General features: G+C 40.8%; 1 long non-coding RNA gene across 1 annotated transcript; it reads left to right on the forward strand.

The window, feature by feature from the left end:
* Positions 1-676: 676 nt before the first annotated feature.
* LOC124441802 lies at positions 677-5,765 on the forward strand. The gene is made up of 3 exons (XR_006946998.1): positions 677-740; positions 5,362-5,430; positions 5,717-5,765. It is a non-coding gene; the product is annotated as an uncharacterized LOC124441802 (long non-coding RNA).
* Positions 5,766-24,427: the final 18,662 nt, after the last annotated feature.

Here is a 24,427-nt window from a genome sequence, read left to right on the forward strand (position 1 = left end):
GAAATGTTGCTCTTGACATTAGTAAAGTCTGTTTGAAAGGTTTGTAGCTGTAATTGTACCAAACGTCTTCCCACCATCCAAAATTTCTGCTAAATCGGCGACAAGATGAAAAATACAGAGCACGTGTTTTCATGTCTCGTCATCTCAAAATGAGCAATATCAAAGAAAGAGCCGTAAGAATTAGCCTTCTCGCAATCAATTGAAGTGGTTGAGAGTTACTTGCTTGTGTCGTCGTCGACTTCTTTTAAGACGAATTAATACTCAAACAGTGTTCATATTCAGAAATCGCCTCTTTTTTCTATTTTCTTAAATTTTGCACCATCGTCATTTTTGTTTGGACGTTTTAAAAAACAAAGAATGGTAACCTGAAAACGGCGTACAGCTTTCAAAGCGACACAATTATATTCTAAATCTGAAACCATGTGCCGCACAAAACAAATGAAAGTCGATTAAAATATGAATTACATTCGATGCACAAAAATGCGACTTTTAAAACGGTCTTGACATCCCATATTCATGCATACTAAAATATAGTGTTATGTTTGACTACTGTGCAGTTAACCTGAACTAATTTATTCGTACAGTCATTTCAAATTGATTTGAAAATATGCTAATGTACAAAAGTGAGAATGATGTTGAAGTTTATTTATAACAGCGTTATTCAAAGACTATTGGACAGGTCTTTCATCACATACAACCACAGCAAATTTCCTACTGGAGTGTTTGACTCCTAATTCAGGGTGAGTCTGATCTATGATCACTTTTAACTGGCATTTAATTGATATCAAAAGTTACTTTAAAATTATCGAATACTTCCCTGAAATTTCTGGTTTTCATGCACACTATGTCATTTTCGTTGTGACGGAAAGCTGCTTGAATTTTTGTGTTTTCGAGAAGCTCAAGTGAAGTCACTCTACACTTAAAAGAGCTGCATGATTGTTATGTTGACCTTGACAAAATGTTGTCATTGTAAACCTGTCGGTTAACTATGTAAAACCAATAATATCCAAGAAAGCATCATCCTGTCTTAAAACCATTCATTGCAACTGGGCAAACTGTTGCATCGTGAAATTCCGTTTATAAATTTTAAAATATAGGTTTTTGCCAGGGGCGGATCTAGGATTTTTCAAACATCAGTCATAAAACGTCGGAGGCACTCCAGGCATTCTCCCTGAGAATTTTGAATTTCGGAACCTCTAAAATGCCATTTTCAGCGTTTTAGAGCAATACAAGATGTATTTTGTGGGCATCGTTTTCGGTAAAACAACACATTTTGCTTACGTTTTTCAAAAAAATGAAGTGAACAATACTTGAATGTTTTGCCAAATATTTAGGCTCATTATCATGCCAAATATATGGCTCATTAGCATGTCTAGGAACGTAAAATTTATTTTACAATAATGCTATTCAAAACAGATATAGTCTTTAAAATTTCTACAAAGTTGTCAGGCATAGACCCCCTAGAGACCCCATTCAAACCTCAATGTAATAAGTTAAGTTAGAAATTTGGTACTACAAGTGACAGTTCATAAATATAGAAAAGCTCAGACTTCAAACCATGCAAGTTTATTGTAACCCTTTACCCATCTCCACATCAGAGCCAGCAATTCACTTTTGAGAAAAACTCAAAATTTTTTCAGTCAAAGATTAAGAAAATTATCATAGTGAAAATTGCAGTTAAGGACAGCTTAATGCCATGAATGTTTCTTAGGCATTTCACTAGACTATTATCTTCTGTAAGTATATGCAAGGTGTGCTATATAGCAATCACTAGTAGCATTGTATTTGCAAATACAAACAGAATGTAACCAACATGTCTTTAATTATATAATTACATGAATGTTAAAATTGGTTCATGTGTCATGCTTACTGGTTATGATAAATATCTTTTCATATGATCAAAGCTCGTTTAAATGTAAATCTGAAATAATTTAGTTTAGAAATTATACTGATCATCAGAAAAATTACCTAGTGATCATGAAAAATACTTTGCTGTTTTGCCAAATTTCAAGGTTTATCTGCATACATTGGAAGACATTTTACTTTATAGAAAATGCTATTCATACATCAATAGCCCTTTGGAATTTATGGCAAACAATCTGGTATGAGCCGTAGATTAACACACCTTTACATCTCTACATGAGGTGTTCAGTTAGAAAAGGGGACAATATGTGACATGGGACAACATTTCATGTATGTGAAATACTCAGGTTTAATACCATTCCAGTCAAATTGTCAAAATAAAAAGCTTCATGGATCATAAGACTCAAAATCACAGGTTATAGTAAACAGCTTCTCATGTAATCAATGTTAGTTTTCTCAAATCTTAAACAATATGTAGTATAACTGTCCAATGATTGAATGATAAATGATCATAAACTGAAAATTTGTTTATGATAAAGTAAATAATAGTATGGCACCTTATGGCTACAGATTTTGTCCATTGAAATATATTTGCAGAAATGTAGGATTTCGCTGCCATATAACGGCCACGATTCCCAAGCATTAAAGAAATCATAGCTAAAAGTCCTTCGGCAACAACAATTTTAGAAGCATCAATCTGCTTACCATACGCCATATTAACATAAATCGCATCACACACTCGCATAAATTGACTTTGATATATTGCATTCATGCATACACTTCACTTGTCCTTTACTTACGATTTTCGATGTAAATTTCTGCTGATAAAACTCAAAACAATGTTGGCTTGCTTTTGAACATCAATGACTGAAATGTCGCTCGCGAGATCGTCTTTGCCAAGCATTTACAATTCATCCATAAATTTTTCACCCTCTTGAAAAATTCCCAGTTTGGAAAGCAGCATTCATGTCAACATATGAATTTGTAAAAGATTTCCATAAATTCCATCTGATTGTAGTTTAGTTTCTATCATGCTTCAGAAAATTACTATGAACGATCAAACATTCAATTCAGACAGTGAGCTTGACTATGTTAGTTCAGTTGGCTATCAGTCGAAATCGGTCAAACCAATCACAGTAAGACAAAATTCAAATGAACCAATTGTAAGATAGCAATTGGACTCCTTATAGGTCCGGCCACCCTATTATCGGTCGAGATTATTCCAGACTGTCCACTGATCTGGCCATTGACCAATAAAATAGCGTTTTTGGCGTTCATAGACTCCTTTATAAGTCGAACCAGTCAAGCCACCCCGCTTATCAGTCGGTTATTACAGGTCAATTAAAATTCAACTGATCTGGTTACCAACGAGATATTCGCTGCATTAGTCATTAGATTTCAATAATAAATAAAGCTGGATTTTTATCACGAAGTAAATGCGATAATAAAGTAAGAATAATTAATGAATTTTTAACTAATATGAATAGGTAATTTTTGAATTTCAAACATCAGTCGCGCGACGGATTTGACATACTCTAGATCCGCCCCTGGTTTTTGCTCAAGCAAAATGGACTATAGCGCATCTCTGCATGTGCTTGTAGAAATGCAAGGAGTTTATGTTTTGTTATTTAGGCAGTATTGCAGTTTTGTATTTTTTTCACTCAATAGTTTTCGTCTCATTTTGCGTACCATTCGTTCTTTTAAAAAAAGCCACACGTTTGCACCAGAAATGCTATCGTTTTTTTGTGAGCAACCTAGTAAAATATTTTAATTCCTCTGTAGCTAAGACATACTGTTTACTTGGGTGGTGAAATCTATTAAAGGTAGAAGCTGCAATATTAAAATTGAAGCAACAATTGGATGGCCAGCTTACAATTTAGCTATAATGGTTATTAGTTCATTGGCTTTTTCTTATTGTAGCTAAATCATTTGAATTTGATTTATTATCCAAACCTTTTTGAAGCAACGTGGTTGTCTTGTCCTTTTTTTGTTGTTGCTCGTTTGTGTTCAGTAAGTCTTATGTTTAAGTTCCTGCCAGTCTCCCCGATATAGTAGGAGGCGTTGCAATCGAAACAGTTTATTTTGTAAACTGCTCCGACTGAACCTTGTCGTTCGATTGGTTGTTTTTTTGTCCTTGACGTTCGTTAGTACTTGTCGTAACGTTGTAGTTAGTTTATGTGCAACACGTGTGTTGTATGGTCGCAAGATACGTGACATATAGTCCCAGCGTACCTTTGATACAAGGTATCGTTGCTGTTGTCGTTGAGTTGTTCGTTTCGTTCGGTTCTTTGTTTTGTAGATTAGTGCTGACTACCGACAACGTCTTACGTTAGAAAAAGTTGGTAGACCAACTTAGAACATAACCTGCTGAGCAGATCACAACAATTTAAGACTCCAAAGAAAGGAACAACTAACCATACTTCTTTAGAGTAATCCAAGAAACACCCCTGACTCGCACACTATACAATAACGTATAAACCAGAAAACAAGTATGGCGAAACTGACTTTGACTCCTCATTTTAATCTGAAGATGACTACCGTTCAGGTCGTCGAAACGTCATTCAACATCAACATCAACTGTCCTTATCGGGACTTTACTAACATGGACGATCTACATTTACCGACATGTAACTATGCTCCTGGGCTCAAACCATTCATTTTATTGTATTAGTGTCATAAAGAATGTGATCGTGAGTAGATGTGTTCGTTAAGTCTTGTTAGTAGGGTTCTGGTCAGTTTTATCTATGTACTATTGAAAACAGCCTGGACAAATGAATTCATAAATTAAGTTGCTGCGATCCAAAGTTGATATTTTGTCTTTATTGGGAAGGAAATAGGATATTTTCTTTGTTTTTTATAAAACTATAAATTTTACAGAATCTTTGAGATTCTGGCGGTTAAGAAAGGCTTCTAAAGTAGCTACTTGTTATTTTTTTCTTATCCTTTAATCTAATTGTAAATAGTATAGCATCTAATTTTCTTTCTATTACTTACGTCATTTCCTTCTAACAGGTATATTGGTAATGACTTTTTAATAAATCGAAGTATTGCTGTTAAATCTTGTCTCTTGCTATTATAAGTCGAATCTTGAGTTTACAAGATGATGTTTTCTGAAGTGCGTTTTATCATTTATTTTTTCAAAAAGTCACATGTATTTGCTTATAGAAAATGTACACTTTAGCTGTATTTTGTTGTTTAAATTGCATATTGTCGTTTTGAATGTATATTTTTCAGACGTATTTTAAAGATTCTTCGTGTCTAAATATGCTTATACACCATGGAATAGCGTTATAGAATACATATGTAGCTAGATTCGTAAATCCCAAACGCAATTTTGCTTATTTGTGAGTTATCAATCAAGTGAAACATACTCATTCCTGTGTAGTGGCAAAATTCAATTGAAATCGGCTGATTAAATGCTGCAGTCTACAACCATTAGACTCTCAGTTAACAAGAACTACATCAAACAGTAACCGATAAATTTTCATCCCTCTCTAGTGAAAATGCATTCCTGCTCGTGTGATCAAGTTAGAGTTCATACTTCGACATTGCTGCTTTTGATACAAGGTATATCTGATCAAAAAATTTTCTGTGTCTGCAATTTCAATTTTTGACTGTTTTTTTTTTCATTACAATTGTTTGCAAATCATTGACTATGAGCATGCTATATTGCAAGTTTAAGTATTTTACGAATGGATGCAGAAATCAACAGTTCCTAGTCGAACCATATTGTACTCTGATCTTAGCAATGTCTTTGTTGGACTTAAACTAGATAATTCTCTCTGATAGTTATAAACATTTAGGAATAGTTTTTAATATTTTTATTTATCAGCATTCTTGTGTTTTTCCAAAGATTAAATAAAATCAAAGTTGAAATGATTCTCCCATGTTTCTGTTATGTCTTCTGGTCACAAATTCGTATCGTCCGCTTATTGGTTTGTTAGTCATGGCAGAAGTAAACATGACAACTGCGGAAACTGGACGACACCATGTCAAACTTTACGATATGCCGTACGTTTATCAAATGATAACGATGAAATCTATGTTGATTATGCTGGTGCAAGACCGTATATGGAATGTGAAAAAAGGGCGTACGACTCCACCTCTATAAATTTAAACAAAAGTCTTTCGATTTTTGGAAGAAATGGACGTGCATTAATAGTTTGTAATAAAAAAGGATGGCCATTATTTCGCGTTCAGAATGGACAGTTGAACATCAGTAAAATTGGCTTGCACAATTTGATACTGAAATCGACAACTACTGCTGTTGACTGCAATGAAGCGACAACATTTGCATTGACAATTGAAAATTTAACAATCACAGATGATCTTCGAGGTGTTAGCAGTAAGAAATCGCTGAACTGTTTCATAAACCTGCGCAACTCTCTATTTGAGGGTGCAAAACAAGGAGGAATTGACTTAACTTGCTCAAATCTCACTGTAAACATAAAAAATAACATTTTTAGATCAAGTCCGGTCATCCTAAAAACGGTCTACAGAAAAACTTATGAAAATAAAACTTCCAATTTCGTGCTTTTTGTGGAAAACACGGTGTTTGACGGAGAACGTATTCTTTTACATAGCAGTCTTTTGGAGATAAAACCTTATGCCAATATTTTCAATGCAACAGTATGGAGCACCACTTTTATTGACCATTACGCAAGAACACCGAATAAACAAAAATATGTGCCATTGCTAATCAGAGACCAAAATGTGAGAAATCGTATCCTAACAGCAGTATCCATAAAAAACATCAACGCAGAGAACAACTTAAATCAACATGCAGCAGTTCGTTGTACTGTTTTATCAATTATCGGAAATTCATTTAAAGTTCAAATAGTTAACAACACTTTTAGAAACAATTCTGCTGCTTTACATATTTATCTTCTCCACTCGAACAAACATTTAAATGGTAAATTCAATAACGGGCGACAATTTAAGCCAGTTATTTTAAAAAACAATTTATTCATTGACAACGGACAAAGCAACTCTAGTGCCATATCTTCGATAGTGTTAGAAAAAGGTCACTACTTGATGATTTCATGTCGCTTCTGTGACAACAGAATGGGAAAAGACCCGTCTAAAGCGATCATACAAGTTATGGATGTGAGGAGAGTGATTTTTAGAACTTGTCGTTTTAAAAATTGGCAACGCGATAGGGGTGCTATACACCTTTACTTGCAAGATTCTTCTCCTGTTTATTTCAAGAGGGAAAACGTATTTATTTTTAATGCTCTTAACATGGGGCACACGGTACTTATGCGAAGTTCCCAAAAAGGAAACTGTCGGCTCTTTGTCAAAGGCAATTTCACTGTCGTATGTCCATATGGATACACCATAGCTTTTGAAAAGCATTGCCCTTTTAGATATCCCTACTCTCAATGTAGGTATTTGTACGTACGATGCAATTAGTGTCCCCTAAAGACTTACGCATTGGAAAGATCAAAATTCACTATCGCAAAAAGTAATGACGTTCAATGCATGCAATGTCCACGTGGCGGAATTTGCAATGGTGGTGTCCTGAGTTCACGACCAGATTTTTGGGGCTATAAGTCTCGATCATCCATCACATTCGCACAATGTCCACCGGGTTATTGCTGTAACCTTGCTCACTGTGTTACTTATAATAGTTGCCAAGGCAACAGACCTTGCACGCTTTGTGGAAGATGTTTAAGAGGCATGTCGGATAGTTTGTTTAGTACCTCATGCACTTTGAATAGTGAATGTTCTCCCTATGTGTTCATTCCCAGTGCGATGGCATTATTGATCCTTTATTTAATTTTCTTCCTTTTCCACCATGACATTGAGCGTTTTTTCATAGAAGGTTTTCGTGTTTACAAAGGGATTTTTCGGCGACAGGGTTTGCAAGTTGCAAAACAAAGGAATAGTGGCTTACTAAAAATATTTTTTTATTATTACCAAGTTTTTCGCCTTCTGCAGAGTGTAGTAGGCCGCGGAAAGCGCAATATATTCCTTAGCCAGCTAGAAGATGACGTATTGCGTCTCGTACATTTGATCCCCGTCGATTTCTCTTCGTTCACCTGCCCTCTTCCCAGTCTTCAACCCATTCAAAAGGCAATAATAGTTCATTCCTTTGGCTATTGTTTACTGGTGCTTCTTGGGCTGATATTTTTGTTCACTAAAATTATTTTGATGTTTCTGTAAGAATGACGGCAATGAATTGATATTGCTAGCAAGTAATTTTTCTTCCTCACCATCCTCCTCAACTTTCAAGTCGCGGATTTTCTCAGCATATACATATGTTGCACTTTTGATGTACGCATCTTCAACAAAATTGTGCTTTTCACTGCTTCACTGTGTACGAATTGGTGACGACAACGTCTTGTTTTTGGATGGAAATATAAAATGTTATCAACCGTTTCAATATGTTTTCATAGGTTACGTTGCATCTTCTGTATTCCCATTTTGTCTCGTGCCTGTTTTAGGAGCGTATCTCTTGAGAGCAGATCGAATCTCGGCTGCGCATTTCTGTTTTGGTGTTTAATACCGCTGCCCTTCTGTTTCTTCTGGTTTTATTTGCTTGTGAAAGATTACATCATCCTCAAACGTGACTTCAATGAATCTCGAAGCCCTTCATCTTTGATCACCTTGATCTCCTTCTTCTTTGATCAACTTGATCACCTTCTTCACATTGATCACCTTGTTACACAAGCAGACCTGGAAACCACGAGAAATCTCAAGTTTCCAATGAAAGCCTGATTTACAATGATGAAGTCGGCTTCTCGAACAGTGGTAGTAATGCTCAAAACCAGTTAGGAGACCAATCTTACTCCGAGGAAAGAAATGAGTTGTTGAATAACAATAGTGAAGTGAGCAGTGATGAAGAAAGAGATGTACGCGAAGATGGTAATTCTGAAAGTCTTCAAGGGAACAACGGATATCATTAAGATGACGATAAAGCAAGTGTTCTTAGAGTGCTTCTCACTCCATTTCGCACCCATGAGGCTTTTCTTTGTTTTCCCCAATTCAAGATACCATGGGAAGGGGTTTTTGGTGTTTCGAAGACTTATTATTATTCTTGTGTTAACGTTGTTCAAGATAATCGAGTAAAGATGATCCTTGCCTTAACAATATGTGCCGCCATATTGGCTTTTCATACGTATGTGAAACCTTTCGTGAACCCTCGTGACAACGTCATTGAATCCATTTCTCTCTTTTGTCATGTGATTTTGTGTGGATTGATATTAATCAAATGTATCTACTACGGCGAAGATCTATCACCTTCTTCCAACAGCCAAAGTATTTTCCGATCCTTTGATATGTTTCAGAATATCCTGGTGATCACGCCAATCGTAATATTGATGTTGGTTTTGATTTTGTCGATCTTTGGAAGACTGGCGATAGTGTTTCAAAAGTGCCTTCACGTTATTCAATAAAACTTTAAATTGGCTAACGGCTTTTCGTACTTTATCGTGATTTGTTGTAACTGCCATTGATTTTTTGTTCATCTTGAAATTTTTCAATTTTTTTAATGATTTGCTTAATTAACATTTAGTTTATTTATTGATTTTTACACGCTGAAATAGAATATTATCCTGATTTTTCTTGTTTTTTATTTCTTATTGTCATTGTGTGAGTGCATCATGATTTTCCATTGATTCAGGTCTTTTTAGTTTTGATTTGTTATTTCGACTTTATTCGTAAGACATGATACGAGCAGGGGCGTAAATGTTGAAAAATCCAACCTAACGAAACGTTTCATGCCCAGATAGTTAACTAGAAATTTCTTCAACAGCTCTAGAACGTAGAACTTTTACGAGGTCCGTCTTGATTTTTAACCACTTGCATTTTCTTTTCCACCGAACTTGATTCGGTGTGATAAGGTGTAGTCGGTGATGGTCAGGCTCTCAATAATTGGGATCATTTACGAACGTTAACTCCAAGTGTTTCATATAAAAACTGACCGCAACCCCCCTTCTGTACCTTACATTCCACCCACGTAAGTACACTTAGTGACAACCGGTATTAATTGTTTGCAGTCAAGCTAGATTAATTTATTCCTTCACTCATTTCAAATCTATTTGAAAATAAACTTGTGTACATTTTAATAACGTTGAAATCCATTCGAAGCAGCTCTTTTCGACCATTCGCTACTGGACAAGTTTTTATTCAGATACAATTACACCAAATTGCGTATTTCTTTCTCTAATATTTGTACTCTTAACGCAAGGTGAGTCTATTGGAGCGATAATGATTATTGTAGAAAATTCATTGCAATTGAATTTGCTGTAAACCTTCTTAGACGCTGGTTTTCACACAAATATATTTTTGCTATCCGAAAATCCAGTTGTATCTTTGGGTTTTTGAGAAGCTTAAGCGAATTTACTCTAACCTTTGGAGACCTGAGTTTTATGTAAATCTCGACAACATAAATAGACACAGCAAACCGAGGTCATTGTGATCCTGTTGACATTCTGTGAGAACTTGTAAAACCATTAATTCCAAAAATGTATCATGCTGTCGTCATGCACTATACATTATAGAAAATTTTGCATATACCATAACTTTAGGGATTGTAAATTGACCCAATACAATCTTTTTTGAAGTGTTCAAGGTTAATCATGTTTACAGTGATTCTTGTAATCATGGTCAGAGATTTGCCCGGCGGAAAAGGGATTTTCATTATAAACGTAATAAGCCAACATAAGACCTTTAAGCCACCATAGCAATAAATTAGGAATAAAGATAACAGGTTTTTTAACAATGACGTTTCGTCTTTAACTTAAGACATCTTCAGATGAAATGATAAAAATTTTACACGAGGCTTTAAATATGAGCATATATTTACAGGGTGCTAAATCACATAAGAGGAAAGTAGGAAGTTTGGATGACAAAAACAGAATGTAAAGGGCAACACGAAGGGCAACATATTAGAGAAGGTGAAGGGTGATTGAGTTGCTTTAGTTGTTAAGAGAGAATTTAAGCTTAGATATGAGAAGACTTTCATGAGCCATAAGGTCATAATTGTTGGAGGAAGAAGAGAGAATGAAGAAGTCATTGAAATCCACAGAGTGGGATGTGTTTCTTATATGGGAACGAATTGCGGATGATGGTGGACAAGAGGAAGGTTTTCCTGTTAAGGGAAGATTCCCAAGTGTTTTGATATTTTGGGTGTAAATGACATATGGTTTGACCAACATACGACGAGGAGCAGCATCGACACGTAAATTAGTATACAACACCAGATCTCGGAAACCTGGAAACCCTATCCTTAAAATCAAAGAAAGAGGAGAGACGTTTGGAAGAGCGAAAGACAAAGCGAACGTTAATATGAAGAAAACCCGCATTGCAGAGTCGAGCGATTTGATTGCGAATCGGATGACACTGTAAGCCAGTGAAAGGGAGGAAGAAGTACATGATTTTCTTAGGAGCAGTGTGAATAGGATTTTGGTTTCAAATATATTGTTGAGGAAGCGGTGAACATGATTGTCAAATATGTAAGCAGGAAGTTGTTTAAGGTGAGCAGTTTTCTAATAATTTCTTGTTCAGTATGAAAATGTTCATAGTTGGAGCAGAGGTTGAAAATTCAGTGAAGTGAACAGGAGACTAAAGAGCGTCTGTATTGAATGGGAATGAATCTATGGAAATTGGTAAAGAGACCAGTGAAAGTGGGTTTACGATAAGGTCGATTATCTTTATTTCTAATTTTTTGTCGAGATGGCGTTTTTAAAAGTTTTATGTTGGCCTTTTATGTTTATAATAAAGATTCTTATAATATTGTTATGTCGTACAATCAAACCTGTAATAAGCGTGCATCCTTTATAAAGTGGACACTTCGTAAACAAACACGACAAAACGCGAGTTTATAAATTGTCAAGTCCTGCCAATTCTATCTGCTATCTTTAAGGCACGGGTTTTTGGCCAAGCGAGAAAGACTAAATGTTGCAGGGTAACGCATTTGTCATGACATTCAATGTACTTTACATTACGTAGTCCCTCTCTCTTTTAAAGTTTATCGACGTTTCTATAGTCTTGGCTTGAACATTACGTAGATTTTTTCACGACTCTACATAAGTAGGGAGCACAACAGTGTTGTGTTTTGACTATCAACATGGATTTAATTTTCTTCTTAAAACTCCAAAACACTAAATAAGTAGATTGAAAATACCTTACCCAAATGCGAGATGTCACATCCCTTTGCTTATAAAAAATGTACAGTTTGTAGTTTTAGACATATTATAGTTATATACGCTTACACCATGGAGTAGCCTTATAGCCATACATTTGTATCCCAAATGCTATTGTTGGTTTGTGAGCAATCAATCGACATTTATCGAGATATGCTTTATGATCTATGCCATTTTGATAACTCGGAATACCCACAAGAACATCAATTGTACAGCACTTCTAACAAGAAAGTCCTTGGCAAAATGAACGATGAGACACATGGAATTCCTATCCAGGAGTTCGTAGGACTACGACCTAAAATGTACTCAATCCTTTATTCAGAAAACGACAAGCAAATGGAGTTGTCAAACCGAAAAAGGAATAAAAAAAGCGGTCACGACACGAAAGCCTCGACATGAAAACTATAAGGAATGCTTATTTGAAAAGAAACCGACAATTGCTAGCATGAATCAAATTCGAAGTGAAAACCATATCATATATTCGATTAGAATAAATAAGATTGGTCTTAGCCCCTATGGTGACAAACGTTACATTTTAAACGATGGAATGAACACGCTGGCATACGGTCATTACAACATAAAGCAATTTAGGAATGAATTTGAAACATAATATCAATAGGCTGATACTGTGTAATTGAATTCACCGTTTCGAAACATGCCTGCTACTTTGTATTCTGCATGTGAGCCGGTTTTTGGGTTTGAATAAATTCACAACACGAGGTGTAGGTGAGCTCGTTCTCGTATTACTTTGCAACCACGACAGATATACTTAAAGACAATTCAAAATACACTCAAAAGTGGCAATCTTTTAATGCTTATCATTACTAAACTTGCATACACGATTGACTCGCGCAATAGCGCATTTATGGTTTATTTGAATATACTAATTATTGCAAACGATGTTTGCATGTTTCCTTTACGTTCTAATAAAGTTCCATATGCAGCAACTGGAGAAGCCACATGGCATTTTTCTTTCTTTTTATTCATAATCGTTGAAACCCATTGCAGTAACAGTAGCTAAGCATTATTTTCGTTTTGCATTATGCGTGACACGACCATCAAACCGTGCACAATAACTGTTTGGTTTTTTCTTTGACTAAGAAAGAACCAGTTTATCTGCTCCTATGACTTTGCTCATTGTCATTTTTTTAAAGTACGTTATGTATTGTACAATTAAAAAAAGCCATATGAAGTGAGTGAAGTTAAAACTATTGCGCTGTAGACTTTGGTGCTGTGCCCGACGTGTTATTTATCATTACCCTCTTAAACTCCACTTTTTTATCTTTTAAAAATGCGTCAAAATCGGTTTTTCGTAAGTTGGTAAAGAAACTGAATAAGATCAAATTGTCTTACAGCTTAGAGACATTCTCATATACTCTCTTTCGGTCTAACTCCGTTTGCAATGTTTAGATCAGATTGATCTCAAGGACGAGACGAGAATGATGCAGAAAATAAATGTAATTTTCTATGTCACTGATTTCGAATCAGTTCCCAAGTGGCAGGTCGTACAGTGTGCAAAATACCTAGCAGAATTCTGAAATAAAGTGATGATTTTGTAAAACATACGTATACAATTATTAATTCGACAACTTCAATAAATGGTGTAGCTATATAGACATAGAAATCAGAAAAGACATGTCTGTCAAGTTTTTGTACTTATCTTTATTAAACTGTAAAAAATCTGTACAAAAAGTGTATTACTACATTCGGTCATATATATAATAAATTTCTCCGCCTGCGGAGTTTTACCGTTTCCCTTAGCATTCCAGCTTGATATAGGTTTTTTATTTGTCTTCAGTTCATGGGTTTCCATTTTGTAGTAAGTAATCCAATTTCCCTTTAAGATATTTCTTGGAGGTTTAGAAACACGAGAGCTTTGCTTTCCTGCCTTCATAGGCCTATCATGTTTTTTCTGTTCATCAAGAGTGATTACTTGTTCATCTCCTTCTTTTGTGTGTCGGAGATATTTACAGAAGTTCACTTCTATACTTTCTTGCCACTTCAAAAAAACTCTGCAATTGTTGCAATGCATCCAATTCTCGTCGAACAGCCAGACCATCCTTATCACTTTCTGATTCATTTATTCTTGCTTGAGTAAGATAATGTTTTCTTTCTTCACATGAAAGTCCATTGACGCCTGCCAAGTGATTAGACAATTTTAACAAACTTTTTCGCCCACAAATGGGGCAGTTCTTTCTCATTCGTGGCATGAAATAATTGCACTAATATGTATCATTTACATAAAATATGTCCCTTATGTAAGTTCCTAAGTCCCTGGCGTCCCGCGCAGCATAACGGCTTTATTGGTACGTAGTTTGGAAGTCGCTGAAATAGCGTGAAGTAGCAATTAATATTACATTACGCTTGCGGTTCACTTCTACCAATATATGCGACTTTGAGCAGTAAACCAATTATCGTAAGCCTGAAAGAACTAAAATTGTTGTGCCACATCGCATAAAGGTTTTAAATACACAAGTTAATAAATTTCGACCACTCCAGGCAGATAGGCTTGTGTATCAATCATTGCAATATCAATATCAAATGTCATTTCCATAATTTCTTAGAAGCCCGATGGATATCAGACATTTTAAATGAACGACGAGTTTTTTTATCGTAAGCATGTTTAGTAGTATACAGAGCGTCGTTTCTGGCGCAACCCCGGTCTGGGAGGCTGCGTTCATAAATCTGAGCGCCTCAGCCCTAGTTACCAGTTCTGGCGCACTTCACCTTGATAAAGCGTCATTTCTGGCGCACCTCACAGTTTGAGAAGAAGTCTACACAAATCTAAGCGCCCCAGCCCTAGTTCACATAGTAAGCACATAGTAAGCACATAGTAAGCACATATATCGGCACAAAAATCACAAGACAGCGAAGGCCAAACTCTGGACAACGGCAGGAGCCTAAGACGGCCGGCCGTCGGGGTCTATTATTTGGAGAGAAATTCTCACATAGAATATATGTTATGACACATTATCATGAGGCAGGGAAAGAACAAGTGTGCGTGGTTATTACCCGGAAAGTTCACCACATGTGGGCGAAGCACTATAGGTGAATACTGCGGACTTCATATGAGGCGGTTAAGGGAAGGCGGGCGACTTCCACAACCATGTCGTAAGTGTGGGGTTGGAACACAGGCAGAAAGTATCCTTTGTCAAGCCTGTGGTGCGAATAGGGTGCATCATAAGCTCGTTTATAAAAAGAAACAAGCAAGAAAGAGATTTGCTAGAGTACTCGTCGAATTAATTTCGATATTTTGAATTAATTTCGATTTAGAGATTTATCTCACATAGGATATACCACTAAAATTGTAACAGTCGAGATGGATGTTATTGTTAAGGATCTTATACAATTATATAAACAAGGTGTGATCAGCGGAGACGCGCTGCATGACTCTCTTGAGGCTCTTCAAACGCCCACGCCAAGAAATGTCACTCCGCCAATCCCCAAACCGCGCAGGCTTATCCCCAAACTGCGCAAGCCTATCCCCAAACCACGCAAGCGCGAGTCCGCCGAGCCTACCGATGATGAGCTTCTGGCTGAATTTAAACCACGAAGCCCCACAAGGGCTCCTCCCCCACCACCTACGTAACTTAAGTGGGATGAAACGAAGGCCTTCAGCTATCATCTGAGAGCCTGGAAAATGCAGGTGCCGAAGGGACACCCCTCCGAACGCGACATGATGTCTTTCCTCAAAAATGCTCAGCCCTACATCAAACACAAACTCGTCGAGGAGCTACTAGCTCTACGAGGAGTTAAGTTTCAGTTGGCTGTAGAGGTTAAGCTTCGGAAGGATGAAGCAAATGGTTCTGAAGTGCTTCAACCACCAATGGATAAAGCAGATCACGCAGCTACAGGCACATGAGATTCGGAAAGCCTTACATGAAGCCTTCCCAACAATCCTGGAGAGATTGGAAAAGTTCACTCGGGAAGGGTCTGGGTGGATAGTGGATCGTGTCAAAACACTCTGGCTTGACATCACTCACTACCAGCCTTTACGTGGAGACTCATACCTTCCTCTCCCCACCGCGGTCAAGAGTAAGAAGCCGATCGTCAACGTAAAAAATAAAGACGACGACTGCCTCCGCTGGTCTCTAAGGGCTGCGCTGTTTCCTGCAGCTAAAGACCCGCAACGGCCGGGCAAATATCCCACTGAAGACGGCCTTGACTTTGCGGGAGTGAGCGCACCCACACCGCTCTCCCAGCTCGAACGAGTAGAGCGTCAGAACGACCTTGCTATCAACGTGTACTGTTGGGAAAGCGGCGTCGTTCCTTGCCGTCTGAGCAAAGTAGAGGCAGCCCGCAAGGCTGTGAGTCTCTTCCTCGTCTCGGATTCGAAAAACCCCGAGAAATACCACTACACTTGGATCAAGAACTTCGACCGCCTTCTCAACCAGAGCGGCCACCATCAGCTGCATTTCTATGAGCGTTGCCTTCACGGCTTCACCAGACAGGATTTGCAGGAAGAGCATAAGCCTGAATGTCAAGGCATCAACCAGGCCGCGGTTGCCATCAGAATGCCAACCCCGGAAAAAACGACAAAATCCGTTTTGAGAACTAAAACAAGCAGCTCAAAGCGCCCTTCATAATCTACGCCGACTTCGAGAGTCTGGTCTGCAAAATCGAGGGCCCCGCGCTTAAACCTGAAAAAAGCGGCACCCAGCAAACATCCAGGCACGAGGCATGCGGCTACTCGTACATCGTCGTCCGTTCCGACGGGAAACGCAGTCACCGCAGCTTTACTGAGGACCGTTAGCGCCAGAACGCCTGAAGGTCGACAACGCGTAGATGTCGGATTCCCAGCAAAATCTCCTCAAACAGATGTATGGGGGTGCGTCTCACGAGGTCGAAGAGCTGGTCCCCAATATGCGCGACAAGACCCGATACGTCCTGCACTATCGGAATCTGCAGCTCTATCTGCAGCTTGGCATGCGCCTGAAAAAGATCCACAGGGCACTCCGCTTCGATCAAAGCCCATGGATGGAGCCTTACATCCGGAAAAACACCGAACTCCAGAAGAAGGCAAAGAGTAACTTTGAAGTCAACCTCTACAAGCTGCTGAACAACAGCGTCTTCGGCAAGACGATGGAGAACCTCCGAAAGCGTGTCGATGTGAAGCTGCTCTGGCCAAGCGAGACCGAGAGACTCCGCAAACTTATCGCCAAGCCGACATTCAATCGGCATCTCATCTTTGGCGATGCGGGAGACCTCGCAGCCGTTCACATGAATAAAAGCAGTCTGCTGCTCAACCGGCCGGTCTTCGTGGGCATGAGCGTTCTCGACCTCTCGAAGCATCTGATGTACGATTGGTACTACAACCATCTCAAGGTGCAGTACGTGTCGTCAGCAGAGCTCCTCTACACCGACACCGACAGCCTTGTGCTGAAGATCCAGACTGAGGACGTCTACGCCGACATGAGGCGCAACGCCGGTCAGTACGACACCAGCAACTATCCCAAAGACCATCCGCTGTTCAGCACAGCCAACAAGAAGGTCCTGGGGAAAATGAAGGACGAGTGCGCTGGGGCGCCTATCGCCGAGTTTGTGGGACTCAGGCCCAAGATGTACTCTATCCTGAAAGCCGATGGTCTGGAGGAGCGCAAAGCCAAAGGTGTAAAAAAGGCCGTCGTGAAAAAGCATATCAGTCATGCCCAGTACAAAGAGGCGCTCTTCGAAGCAAAGCGCTTCCGCCACGGTATGGATATGCTGCGCAGTCGCGGGCATCAGATCTTCGGCGAGCACGTCAAGAAGACATCGTTGAGCCCGCTAGACACGAAGCGCTGGATCGCGGCCGATGGGATCTCTACCTTAGCTAACGGGCATAGGGAAGCCGGTGCGCAGGTGAATATCACATTGGACTAATCATCAAATCAGACTAACAGAAATAAATGCCTTCCACGGCTAAGCCGGCGGTGTTTCGGTCCCAAAGGGCACCACTTGGAGCTCCTCGCTCAAATATTACAACACGGGCTTCGCGCCCTCAACCACAGCCCGCTCGACCTGCTGGGAGGTCACACTCCAGATAGGATCGGTCGCCCTACGCCGTTCGCCACCCTCGAGTTCTCCGGGCGCATACAAATACCGCACCATATCATCCGATAGCAAGCGTTGCTCATTGAAACCAACTGGACAAAGCGCCGGCGCAGCGGGTTTGGCCTTAACGCTCTTCTTCCGAATCGCAAGGGAGGGCTTTTCGCCAGTCAAACGAGTAGTTTCATGATTGAGCGCTTTAACCACCTCAGGTAATCTTGATACCCTTTCTTTGTTCCGAGTTCTGGGCTCAGCCAGCTCGCGATGATACTGGTAAACAAACAATCGCTCCGCCAAAGTTCGGCTAAATCTTTCTACGATCCCCTGATCTCTATGAACCCCGACCCTACCCCGTCGAATCGTGACACCATTTTTATCACACCCTTTTTGCACAGCCCCGCGGAACTCTGAGTCAGCTGCTATCCCCTTCGCCCTCGGTGCGCTCGGCTAGCTGGAGGACAACGTCGTTGCAGTATCTTCTGCGCGGGTATTCGTAACGGCAACATGTCTCACCCCTCCGATGACTACCGCGTGGAATATGTGCCATCCCGCGAGCAGACGACGGGCGGTTCTGCAAAAAGATCGAGGGCTGGATAGACTCGCAAGACGACGGGAACGGTTCGAAGAACACGCGCAGCGCGAAAGATGACAGCAAGACGGAAGACGGGGCGTCGAAACGCGTAGTGCCTAGAAGAACGGCAAATACATGACGGAAGACCACGGGGCGAGCGAAGAATAGCGCTTTAGATGAATTCAAGAGCATGCTCCTGGATGTGAAGCGGTTTCTTAATTCGATCTTTGGTGGCACGGGCAATAAGCCGGCTCTCATCTTCAAACTGTACGAGAAACTCTTGATCCGCTGCGAGCGCCCAATCCTCGTTACGGACTGCACCAATCAGCGATTTGTCTATTATTGCGACGAAAAATCTATTGCGGTGGACTTTCAGTGAAAGCTTTGATTTCTCCGTCATTACCAGAAAAAATCTGAGCAAGAATTAGAGAAAGAAGTTCAGGAGGGATATCACCAGATTTTTAAACGTATGTTTGAAGAAAATGGAGCATATTCGAGTCCGGATCGTGGATGGTCTCCCACAGCGGCTTGAGCGGGTGGCGGATGGTTATCTGTCGGCCTTCCTCATCCCAAAGATGCGGCGGTTCAGTTTATCCAGTTTATCGAGAGCCAACCTGAGCACATTATCAAACGCGCTAAGACCTTTATGGAGGTCTTGGGTTATCTCCCCGAAGGGGCCAGAGCAAAGGGCGCTGGAGCACCAAATCGCCACCAGGATTTCATCTCCTTCCTGCGCAAATCATTGCAGTATATACCAACCCATCCCCTTGCCAAGTTGAGCTTGCTGGAGCTAAAAAAACACCGAAGCGTAAAAGAGCTCTATGCCTTGTTCGAGGGCCACCTTGAGCTTCTCAATGAAGAGTCGGTCCTGAACGCGGTTAAATCCAGGTTGCTGAACTATTCTGAAGATACAGGCCAAGTTCGCGACAGCGTCGCTGATGTCCGTTTGAAAAACCAACTCCTGGCGTCACTAGAACCGCGCCTTCTCTCGGAAAGAGGGGGAGTTCGATCGCTTGCTGCTGCTCGTCTTTGGCCGCTTTCTGGCGGGCCAGAAGATTCCCGAGGCCTTTCTCAAAAGCAACTATTTCACTCCGCGTGCGCAGCTGGTACAATTGTTTACGGAAAACCCTCAAGGGTTTGAAGCCAATCTCAGGGAGCCTCAGGCGGATCAGGATATGCGTCTTGCCATCGTGGCTGACTATCGCGTGCTTGTGAACAACGTAAACCAACAGTTTCTCAGCAGGTATCCCTTTGAGGTGGTCGCTAACGCCGTAGTCGACTTCGGTCATCCCCAGTTTCACCTGGCGAGGCAGAAGTTGCAGGATATCGAACAGCATGCTCTTGCGATACCGGGGTCAGGGCAGAAGTTCGGTGATTTGGCGGCCTTGCTTGAGACTTACTCCAAAACACCCGAGAGCAAAATTATAAATTAAAATCGTCATTTTATGCCTGGAGGCGTCAGAGGCAAGATGACTAGCGATGCCACCATTATGAATGCGCCGCATCACTAGCAAGTGTATTGATATATTGAACGCTCGAGGCCTTGTTTAAATGTTTCATGGACATGGCATTTTGGACGAACATTTGGGAGAAGACGGTGGCTGCTTCGGTGATCAGTGATCAGGAGGAGCAGCTTGCTCGTTTGCAGGATGATGTGGTGCAAAACAAAACGAAAATTGGGAATGTCTCATACCGTCGCACAGTTGAAGGTAAACAAGCTCGACCTCCATGGCCTTGATGACCGTTTGGGTGGTTTACCGAGAATTGCTACAGGAGCGCTGCCTGATCTCGTACGACAGGACGTTAAGGTGGCGCGGTTTGGGGAGGGTGCGAATTTGAAGAATGGCAAGATACAGATTCAGAGTCTCTGGATTGAGCGGGCTGAAAACGAGTGGTATCATATGAGCAGCGGTAAACTGCGAGAGGCTTGGGGTTGGAACTTCCATCTCCTCTGGCGGGGTGATGGCACCTCTCTTCTCACTCGCTATGCCGTGGTCCCGCGGGAAGTCTCGGACAACCGAGGCACGTACGGATACAATTGGAGACGTACCTATAGGTTGTATTATCTTGAGTTCCCCTGATACATATCATCAGCATGGCGTTAGATTTGTGTATGACCCAAGCTGTCGAGATTTGGCTCAAAGCAAGGAAACCTCCTGTGACGAATTTAACGCGCTTCCGCTGCCAATACGATGCCGAGCAAGATCCACCGAGCTGAATATCTGTATGGGAATACGCTTTTGACCGCCCCACCCGTACGCAGCTGGAGACAGTTCTCACCCAAGCTCAGGCCGCTAAGCGGGTTGAGTATCGTCGTTCCGATGGCGCTGCGAGGAGGGTGGGACCCCCTCCTACGCGTATTACTCTGCAGGCGGAGAAGAGGGCCGGCGGATGGTCTCCGTTTGGCCCGGTTCTCAGCTCGAGTCGAGTGCTTCGCATGGGGATTGCGGCTGCTGTAAACGATGTTGCGACCGTCCGGCTGAAGGTGAACGATGTCGAGAAGACAACTTACGAAGGGCGCAGGCCACGCGGGCAGGTTTCAGCCTTCACAGTTTTCGACTCTGCATTAGAGGTTTACGCGGGGGCCGTTATTGGGTTTTCTTCAACAGACGCTACCGTTGGTTTTATAATGACATTGCTATTGGAGCAGCAATGCCCTGTCTGCTATCACTGTGGGTAGCGCTGTTAGCGGCGTTGCCGTACTCAGTACCGTCGTCTTAACTCGTGTCGGGATCGCGCTCGAAGGCCTAGCAGCTGTTTGCGGCACGGCCACTTTCGCAGATTGGCCAAGAAAGCTGAAAAACACGATCGCATTCGGACGTCCGCTGAGACCGTGCTCCGTACAATCTCGCTGATCACGAACCGAGCTCTTCGAGATGGGAACTGCAGCGAAAGTGAGTACCAGCTCGTTTTGGACGAAGCAGAGAGCTTCACTTCGTTGAAAGACGAAATTAGAAGCCAGACAAAGAGAGCTCTCCGCGAACAGACGCGAGAGCTAGAAGCACAGCTGGGCGCTGCACGTGCGAGCGGGCGTGAGGAGGGCATTCAGCTCGGGCACCTGGACGCTCTGAAAAAATCCAGCGTCAAGTGGCGGATGGCGATTCACGCTAGACATAAACTTTGTGCGCCATTGACAGTGTTGCATCATCTTGGTGTGACAGTTTTCATCACCCCACCCACGCCAGGGGCTACAGACCGAAGCTGTGATCATAATAAATCACAGCGGTGGACATCTTTTTTGTTCGCGAGGGAAAACCAGTAGTTGAATAAAACGGTGTGTATTAAATAGTGTTAGTGGTATGGAGTGTTTGGCATGTCAAACTGGCGCTATGAGCGTCATGAATCTAGCCGAGCATTTCAATGGTCGGCGGCATAATCGTGCGTCGTTGGCTGGCAAAGCTTTGAAATTTGTTTACCGCCGGCGTGTTGACAGCGGCGGAGATGTGGAATGGCTATCTAAGCGTGTTGAGTCACCTGGGCACCGAGAAAAGCTAGTTGAGGAGCTGATGAGATCTAGGGGGTGGCCTGACCGCTTCCTCCGGGCTGCTCCCGAGGAACTGCAACGGCAAGTTGTGCTTTCGAGGTAGCGAGTAGATGCCCACCATCGCATGTTAGGCTGGGTCCTCGAGGGGAACTCTCTCGACGAGTATTAACTATCATATCAGAACTAATCATCACATCAGAACTAATTATCACATCAGAACTAATAGACCCCGACGGCCGGCCGCGCAGGCGCGGGGTGTGGGCCGGCCGTCTTTGGCTCCTGCCGTTGTCCAGGGTTTGGCCTTCGCTGTCTTGTGATTTTTGTGCCGATATATGTGCTATGTGCTTACTATGTGCTTACTATTTGAACTAGGGCTGGTGCGCTTAGATTTGTGTATACTCAAACTGTGAAGTGCGCCAGAACTGGTAACTAGGGCTGAGGCGCTCAGATTTATGTACGCAGCCTCACAGACCGGGGTTGCGCCAGAACCGGTGGTCTCCAGACTGGGGTTGCGCCAGAAACGACGCTCTGTATACTACTTGTTTCGGCATGCCTATGCCATCTTCAGTACATAGAATGAAGGTGATTATTCTATTTACATGATATACATATATGTATGTGACTATCGTTAAGTGTAGTAAATTACAAAATTAGTGTTAGATATTATATTGAAGAATGTAATATGCAGTGCGGTGTTTGAATGTTATGTGCAGTGCGGTGTTTAGATATTATATTACAGGTTAAATATTGTATTATTGTGATATATTTGTTTGTTGAGGTCTGGTTTGATTTTTTTAATGTAGAGCGCTTCTTTCAGTTTAAGAGAAAAAGGAGAGTTGGCGGTGTCTAAGATGCAAAAACATGAATGGTTGTATTTTGATTTGCAATGTGGTGAAGTGTGAAGGTGTTTATAAATATGTGAGTTTTTGTCAGAATGTGTGTGTTCTTTGATGCGTGTGGAGAGATGGCGAGTTGTCTCACCAACGTAACGGGAATTACATCCCGCACATGAAAATTCATAAACTCAAGGTTAAATAGTTGGAATGTTATTAAACAAAAAGAATGATAGCACAGTGCTATAACCAACAACTACAAACAATAACGACCTTATCTAACAACATTTGAGAAATTAACCTTCCACTCCTCTTCCTTGTAAACCAGACAAGTCTACTCAAAAGCAGAGAGCCTTATACGCTACAAGTCCCGGGCTTGTGACCGGTATAGCAGAGTTAAAAGGTGAAAGGTTTATCATAGATTAATCAACTGAATATTCCTGCTCATTTTTTGTTTGGAAGCATGTTGAACAGCTCATATGAACAAAGCTCGAATTCCATATTAAACATCAGTAACATAATCCGGTGTTAATGTTAGACAATACATCATTGCCCTTCAGTGAAAGCATCCCGCTTTCCACTGGAAAAGAATCTAATATCGATGTTAAACATAGATTGTTACAAGCATCCCGCTTGCCAATATGTATAAGTATAATCTCAAGGTTAAATAGTTGGAATGTTATTTGTGCTATCATTCTTTTTGTTTAATAACATTCCAACTATTTAACCTTGAGATTATACTTATACATATTGGCAAGCGGGATGCTTGTAACAATCTATGTTTAACATCGATATTAGATTCTTTTCCAGTGGAAAGTGGGATGCTTTCACTGAAGGGCAATGATGTATTGTCTAACATTAACACCGGATTATGTTACTGATATTTAATCGAGCTTTGAACTGTTCAACATGCTTCCAAACAAAAAAGCAGGAATATTCAGTTGATTAATCTATGATAAACTTTCACTTAGCTATCACAAGCCCGGATAACTCTCTGCTTTGAGTAGACTTGTCTGGTTTACAAGGAAGAGGAGTGGAAGGTTCATTTCTCAAATGTTGTTAGATAAGGTCGTTATTGTTTGTAGTTGTTGGTTATAGCACTGTGCTATCAAAATTCATAAACCACGCAAGATTTGAGTAGAGATGGAATACTGTTTTTAAAACTAAAAAGATTTTTTATTTTGTAAGATTAGAAGACCAATTTGATTTTTAAGTCAACACAGAAGCGTTTTGTTAACTTCCCTAGTTTTTGTTGAGTGGTGTGTGAGTATGAGCCAATGAAAGGAAGTTTGAAATAGTACATGTTTGGTTTATTTTGGTTAGGTTCATCTGATGCTTGTGTGTCTGATTGTATTTTGTCGTTGAATGATTGTATGACTTTGTCTATGAAATCATTGAAATGGACAGGAAAAGAATGGCGTTTTAAAGTTTCAATTAGTGTGTTTATGTCATTTTCGCAGCCGTTTGTTGCATTTAAATGAAGATATGATCTTCGCACTTT

The sequence above is a fragment of the Xenia sp. Carnegie-2017 genome, unplaced genomic scaffold (assembly GCF_021976095.1).
Source record: "Xenia sp. Carnegie-2017 unplaced genomic scaffold, XeniaSp_v1 HiC_scaffold_20, whole genome shotgun sequence".
In the NCBI taxonomy this organism is placed as follows: domain Eukaryota; kingdom Metazoa; phylum Cnidaria; class Anthozoa; order Malacalcyonacea; family Xeniidae; genus Xenia; species Xenia sp. Carnegie-2017.